Genomic DNA, 7,885 nt, shown 5'->3' with positions numbered 1-7,885 from the left:
GGAAAAAGGGGGGAAGGCCGGAAGGGTATGAGTATGACTCATTTTTTTAGCATATAAGTAGTTTAAGACTTGACGTGAGCTACTATTGCTCGGTTTAATTTTTCTGAACCTTGCAAAGTTTTCATTGCCTTTTGCATAATGTAATCTATTGGTTCACTTTCTTACCACATGAAGCCAGACATTAAGATGTTTTAGTGGTAGTGGAGCTAATCTCTTCACATTGACTTGTTTTATTGTTTATTTATATTCTCGTTTAGTTTCAGTTTTTTAAAATATGCACCAATGCTCCTACGCCACTTTGTTCTTTTTAAGTAATTGAAGATGTTATAAATGTAACAGCACTTTCGAAATTTCTGAAACCAAGACCATGGCATAAAACATATAGAACGTCCAACTGAATATCCTATTCTAGCAAACTCACGTTGTTTTCTAGTTTGGGAGCAATTCTCATATGTTGATGAAACTTTTAATGGGTTTGTTCCTATTGATAGGAAGTCGAAAAGAACCAAGATGGTTTGTCTGATCCTGGCAGTGTGAACAAAAATGAAAAAAACTATTTCCATCACGACCACAGTGGGAGTCGAACCCACGACCTTTTGATCCGAAGTCAAACGCGCTAATCCACTGCGCTATGCGGTCATGTATGTTCAATCGTGCTTCATATAATACAAATATTAAAACCAAACTAGATTGTTTTAAATAATTTATAGGTAACTGTTAAATTAAATATTGTGATTAACAAGTTCTCCTATGCAAAGGTCAACAAATCTGACCACTGGGGTTAGTCTAGTGGTGTGGGGTGTGTGTGTGTTAAAAGTGTGTGTAGTGTAGGGTGTTGTGTTCAATTCCTTGTAACCTCCACACAAAAAAAGGTCAACAAATCTGTCATGTTATTTTAGAGAAATTATTGTCTCATTTTACATGAAATAGTTATCTCATGTTCCTTTCACATAAAAAGTTGTGCCATCATTTTTTTCTTTTTTTAATGAATGGTAGGTCCCACCACATTATGTGTCTATGATAGGAGATACTTATCTCCAACAACATAAGAAAAATAGAACCCATTATTTTAAGCATAATTTTAATTCTCTAAATTATTTTCATTTTTCTTTGACCTACTCTGCTGCTTAGTCAAACAGACATCAGTTAAAAAAAAAATTGTACAGTTACATATTTTGTTCAAAATTTTTGGTTTCTGGAAATTAATTTTATAATGAGTAAAATTAATTTTGAGAAAATAAAATGTTTTATATTTTTCATTGTGTATTTTTTTTTTAAGTGTGGGACTTATTGAACTTTAAACGATATACATATATTCATATATAATTCAAAGATAATTCTATTTTACCATCTGCAAATTGATACTAGTGATAGATATATCAAATACATTCGCAATTTACAAAATTGCTTAGAAATTCTAGTATATTCTTAGAATCACATTTTCTTTTGATAATGCTACTTACATAACATTTTACGTAAATTAAACTATTTACTGGAACAATATGGTAGCTCTATTGTGTTCAATACCAAAAAAAAAAAAAAAAAAAAAAAACAGAAATGGCGCGTAGAACCACATATTCAATTATTCGTATTTAAATATAAAAATCATGCAAATTTTATTACTCTTTTTCCTCGTAAATATATCAATTCTATTCATTCATTTGGTTGAAAATAGAAATTACAACCTACTCAAAATAGAAAATCAAATTAAGTTCATACATATATAGTGGTTATAGTTTTTAAGTTAAGAACCTACAATTGAAACTTAAGGGAGTCTCACTGGTTAAAGATATTACTCTCAAAATACACTATAATTTATAGCAATTTGTAACGATGAATGTATTTGACATATTTATCAAGGAAAAAATATTTATGCAGTTACTGCAGATAAGTTATCTGTATTTATTCTCAAAACAATGTCGTTTTGGTATTGAAATCTTAAAAAATTATAAATATAAAGACTATTATAATCTTGAAATAAATTAAAATTACAAGAACACAATGATTTTCACCCCAAAACGACGTCATATTGAACTTACTGCAGATAACTTATCTACATTAACCGCAAAAAAACGATTTCATCTATCAAACATCTATGTATCAATTTCATCACGTTGCCGTTGTTATTGTTAATATAGGAGCATGTGCAGTCTCATCGGCGCACGAACGAAATCATCTTTGACAGAAATATTTATCTTGCTATTTCCTTTTCCAACGTCCAGAAAATAATATTTCCCCTCTCGTTGTGAACGCATTCATTTATTTTCCTTTTACTGTTTAACACTTTTTTCTATCCGTATATTTTTCGTTATTCAATGTGCTAGTTGAAATATTAGATATTGAAATATTCAAGTTTGAAAATCACATTACTTGCTTTGAGTTAACCAAAGGAAATTTTTTTGAAAAACGATCCAAACAAATAAGCTTTAGGCTTTAATACTTTATGTAAACAGGTAATAACCACACGGGAAACAACCGGAAGTAGATCTTCTCATATTGAAAAAAACATGATAATATGGTCATGTGACCAATAAAATCATACAAAGGTGGATTAATCATGAATTCATGATATAAGAGGAGAGATAAAAAATATTAAATTGATAATATTAAATCATAACTGTTGATTTATCTTTGTATAGTTATGATTGTAGGTGGATTAATGATGATATAATAGGAGAGAAAAAAAATATTAAATTGGTAGTTATTAAATTATAATTGTTGATTTATCTTTGTATGGTTATGATTATCCCATATAATCATTTCATATATATTTTTTTTAAATATGAGAAAATCCATTTCTGAAACAAACACAATTTCTAATATGAAACATAACAAAGAAGGGAAAACAGTGTAGTAATGCAAAACATTGATCAGATGAGTAAATATGCAAAAACAAAGTGTTGAAAAGAATATCTTTAAAATATCTTTATTATTTATAAAGATTTATTTTCTTCTTTCATTAGGATTTAGGTTAGGTATGGGCTAAGTCCATTGGTGTTTCTTAATATAGTGTACTCTCCTAAATCAATTTAATATACATATTTATTTCAAAGTTCTTCTTTTCTCTTGTTATTTTACATGGTATCAGAGCCTAACGAGAAAAATTCCTGTCCATCTTTCCTTACTCTTTTTCATAATTTTATTATGGTGGTAGAGAGATATCACTCACCATAAGGGATTAGCTTTCCCGTCGACTATTCCCTTTCTCTCTCTACTTCTCTTATTTTTTTCTTCTCGTTCATGTCTTCCTTCAAAGACCCAACCACCATAAACATCTAGAGTACCAGCCAGAAGTAGTTCTCGTCATCCCTGTTCATCCGATCACCGCCACTAGGGGTGTTCGTGGTCTAGATTGGATCGATTTTGGAAGCAAAAATCATCTGATCCAATTCCTTCGGTTTGATCATGTAATCATCCATTTGGTTTGGATTTTTTTTTCAAATCTGATCCGATTCAATCGAAATATTTTCCGATTTGGATTGGATCGGTTTTTGGTTTTTTGAAAATACTAAAATTTGTTTCATGATTATTGTGCAAATAACATCTTTTGTATATATTGGCTTTGTAAATTTATTTTTTTTGAAATATAAAAGCATCAGTAAACATTAACTCAAAATTTCGTTTGGGGGAACATTTATCTCTGTTGTTACCTAGTCCGCGGATTATTCCAGTTGCACTGGCTACGTTAGCTTGTATCCCAGTTGCAGCAATGTCTTTCCCAGCCCTTTTGGCTGATGTCTTTCTCTGCTGTTGTCTAGTTCGCAGAATTTTCTAGTTACACTGGCTCCGTCGGCTTGTATCCCAGTTGCAGCAATGTCTTTCCCAACCTTTTTGGCTTATGCTTTCTCAATTGTTGCCTGGTTCACGGATTTTTTCAGTTAAAGTGACTCTATTGGCTTGTATTCTAATGCAGCAATGTGATTTCGTGACTAATGTTCATTTCAATTGATTTATTGTCAATTTCCCCGACTTATATTTCGTGAAGTTTCGTTTTAGTTTTCTTTCTTTCCAAGATGAGGTGTCCCTCCATCTTTAGGGAGAGTATTCGAGATGTGGATAATATTTTATTTTAGTTTATTATGTTTATTATTTTTTTATTTTTATTTTTTTTGATAACATATTATTTTTCTTTAGGATGAGTTGTAGAGTTGTTACAACCCCCACTCGTTTATTTTGATATTATGTTTCTTAGTCTTTCTTGTTCAAGCTTGTTACTTATGATCTATACACTTCAGCTTGAAGGCGAGTGTTGGAAAGAATATCTTTATTATTTGTAAAAATCTATTTCCTTATTTCATTAGAATTTAGGTTAGGTATAGGTTAAACTCATTAATATTTTGTTATATATTATACTCTCCTGAATCAATTTAACATACATTTTTATATTCCTCTCATCTTTTATTATTTTACATAAAGATTTATTTTACACAAAGATTCAAAAGACTGACGGCAGGTCCTTGCTCAAAGTGACTTACAAAACGCATTACGTATATAAAGAGCAAATTTTCGGTGCTTATATATGCATGCCACTCTTATATTTGAAGAAGAAGAAGAAAGTGAGACTCTGATAGGACAACTCTGAAGATATTTTTGTACATGAGGGCAATACAAAATAATAAGGTGGCGTTTGATTAATTTTATGTTTTTTATGTTTTCGTTTATAATTATCAAAATGTTATCATATTTTATATTATTTTAAGATATTATAAAAATGATAAGAATACGATTTATTTTTGTTATTTTTTAGGGATTGATTCTTTTAAAAGTCATAGAATTATGTTATTTTAAATAAAAAAACAGATACACAATAGAAATCATTAGGGGAGAAAGTGAGTTTTTTAAATTTAAATTTTAAATAAAAAATACTAGTTTTAACTAAAATAACCATACTTTTAAAAGGACAAACATTTTGTCTTATTTTTTTATAAATTCTTAAAAAAAGGAAATAAATATTTTTTAAATATTACTTTTGAAACATGTATCTCTCGAAGAAATTGGCGAGAGAAAGTAAAAGCAAAATTTGAAAATGTAAAGCTTAAATATTAAGAACGTGGTGTGATGTGGATGCGAAAACATTAGGATTTGACGAATTGAGCCGCGTCACATGCATAGGGATATTATTTCAAACTTGTAGACAATATTGTATTATTTGCTCTGGAAAATAGGTTGACCTTTCATTTGTATTTAGCTCACAGTAAAGATTTTCCTGTCAAATGGGAACTCAGTGGGGTTATCGGCTCATGGCAAACGCCGCACATGCATAATTCCTCTTCATGTATCATTTTCTCAAGGTCTCTATACTTGAATTATCATCACTTTCGTAGAGAATAATCAAACAAAATGAAACGGCAATATATATGCGCAGAACACAGGCATACGAAATATCCTCTGACGTAATCCCATGCACAAAACCTTCATATCCGCTTATCTGGTTCAAAGTATACCTTATTGTTTTAGAAAAAAACAAAATTAGTCCATAAAAATGCACATTTTTAATTTAGTTATTTATAGATTAGTTCTATCCATTTTATCCTCAAATTTAAAATCATTAATATATTAATCCCTTTATTAAGTATAGTCTGCACATATTCAACTCATAGCTATTTTAATTAAGGGAATAAAATATTAGAAATTTAATTTAATTTTGAGAAATCAAATTAATATGAAACAAAAAACAATTGGTAACGGGTTTTCTTTCGGGGTCTAGGATAACGTGTAATGAGAGAATTCGCTTATAAAACATAAAAAGGACTGATAACGTATTAGTCTTTTTGAGAAGGGGGAGTGAAATTTTTTTTATTATAATTATGTCTTACCGATAAGATATAATATAAAATTATTAAAAGGCAAAGATTATATTATTTAAAATGATAAATATTAAATCTTTTAAAAAATATGTATGTAAATCAACACGAATACCAGTAACAAATTTATCTCAAACCAGTTAAAAGTATATATGTAGGAAAAAGTATGTGTCATTTTAAAAGAGGTAAAGTTGTGTTATTTTAAGAGAGAGAGAAAGAGATAGATAAAAGAGGAGAGAGTTGACAAAAAAAATAAATGTGTGGGTCCCACCTCTTTGTGAGAGTAAAATGATATAAGTTGTGTTATTTAAAAGGATAAATACTTTTTCCATATATGTAAATGTTGGGTGAAAATAAATTTCAAAAATTTTAACAGTATTCTTTATCTCTTTCCACTTAACTTAACAAATCGAATTTAAAATTTTCAATGGTTCTCAAAGCAATGATTACATAAAATAAATTTTAAAACAAAATTTTGAACAATAATAAAAGTAATTTTATTTATTTTTCATATTATCACAATAAAAGTAAATATCTTAAATTATAAAAATTGTTTAAAATAAATCTTTTAATTTTAAAGTATAGAATTAATAACATTGTTTAAATATTTTTTTAAATGTTACAATAATGCAAGATGTGCATGTGGGTTTTTTTTTTTCTTGATGCGTGCGTATTGTCACTCTTTAATTAGCTTTACTCTTTCCCAAGTAACTTCAATTTCCATCACATGGTGTAACTTGTGAGTCTATAACATTTTACTTTACTTCCTACCCACGCAAGCCATTAAAGCCACACCCAAGTGACAATGAAATTGATTTGTAATTTGTAAATAACATCAATAGTGATGGTCCAAAACATGTAAATACATAAACCAGGCAAAAACGAATAATCATAAAAGTCTACATATGATAAGATGCATGAACCGGAAGTCACCTTCATCGTCATTGATAGCACAATGAGCCTAGTTTTTCTTCAATTCACCTCATTCACTCCACAATCGCTTGCGATTGCAAATCACCGACCGGGATTGCATTATTTTTTTATTTTATTTTTTGTATAAACCCGGGATTGCATTATTAACTTACCAGTTATCAACACAAAAGACGTCGAAAGGCAAATAGTGTATATGAAAGTTCAACTTGAGCTGTTTTATACAAAATTAGTTTTCCTTGTGATTAATCTTCATGCACATTTCGAATCCATCGATATATATGTAGAGAGAGATCCTTAGATTAAATTTGTTTTAAATTTGCATTAACTAGGTATTATTTTTTAATATTATATTAAATATATTTTCAACCACCAAATACTTCTGAATCAATTAATGCGAGATTGTTTCATCTTAATAAATGATTTCGAGTTCTAAATAGCCAAGTGTACTAAAAATTTAATAGCATTTGTGATTCTGTTCGACTCAAACTAAATTAATTAAAGAATTGATGAACTAATAAAGAAATAAAAAAATTAATAATGTATGATATGATATTAAAAATTTAATAATCAATTAGTTTAAAAATTAATTTTTATCATTATCATTCTTTCAATTAAAAAATTGAAATTAAACTCGAGATAAATAGACTTACGAATTATATCTGCTTCAAAATATAAAAAAATGTTAGCGGGTAAAAATCATTACGAATTACAAAGTAAACAAATGCATTCCTAACGTTTGTTTTTTTTTAAAAAAAAGTGTTTGTCTTTTTAAATGACACAACTTATATCCTTTCACTCTCACAAAGAGCTAGAATCCACTTTTTTATATTTTTTTTGTCCACTCTTTCTCTTCCTTTATCTATCTCTTTTTCTCACTTAAAATTAAAATGACACAACTTTACATCCTTTAAAATGATACACACTTTTTCTTATTTTTTACTTAATAAATTTCTCTTTTTTCTGAGATATTTTTTAGGAAAATAATAATCTCATGTTACATGGAATTATTATCTTATGCACTAGATACAAATTAAACGTGAAATCCACTTTAAATTTTTTGTCTCTCTCTTCTCTCTTTTTCATTTGTGAGTGTAGAAGATTGTTTTCCTATTATGTTAAAGGATTTTATTAATCTCATGTTAAAGAAG

The 7,885-nt window shown here is 28.5% G+C and overlaps 1 non-coding gene across 1 annotated transcript; it reads right to left on the bottom strand.

Moving 5' to 3' along the window:
• Positions 1–565: 565 nt before the first annotated feature.
• On the bottom strand, positions 566–639 carry TRNAR-UCG (transfer RNA arginine (anticodon UCG)). Its single transcript has one exon. It is a non-coding gene; the product is annotated as a tRNA-Arg (tRNA).
• Between the last annotated feature and the right edge of the window lie 7,246 nt (positions 640–7,885).

The sequence above is a fragment of the Gastrolobium bilobum genome, unplaced genomic scaffold (assembly GCF_033153095.1).
Source record: "Gastrolobium bilobum isolate Gb01-03AN ecotype WA unplaced genomic scaffold, APGP_CSIRO_Gbil_v1 utg850, whole genome shotgun sequence".
NCBI lineage: Eukaryota > Viridiplantae > Streptophyta > Magnoliopsida > Fabales > Fabaceae > Gastrolobium > Gastrolobium bilobum.
The sequence above is the reverse complement of the archived record's forward strand: the minus strand, read 5'-3'. Positions and strand labels throughout refer to the sequence as shown.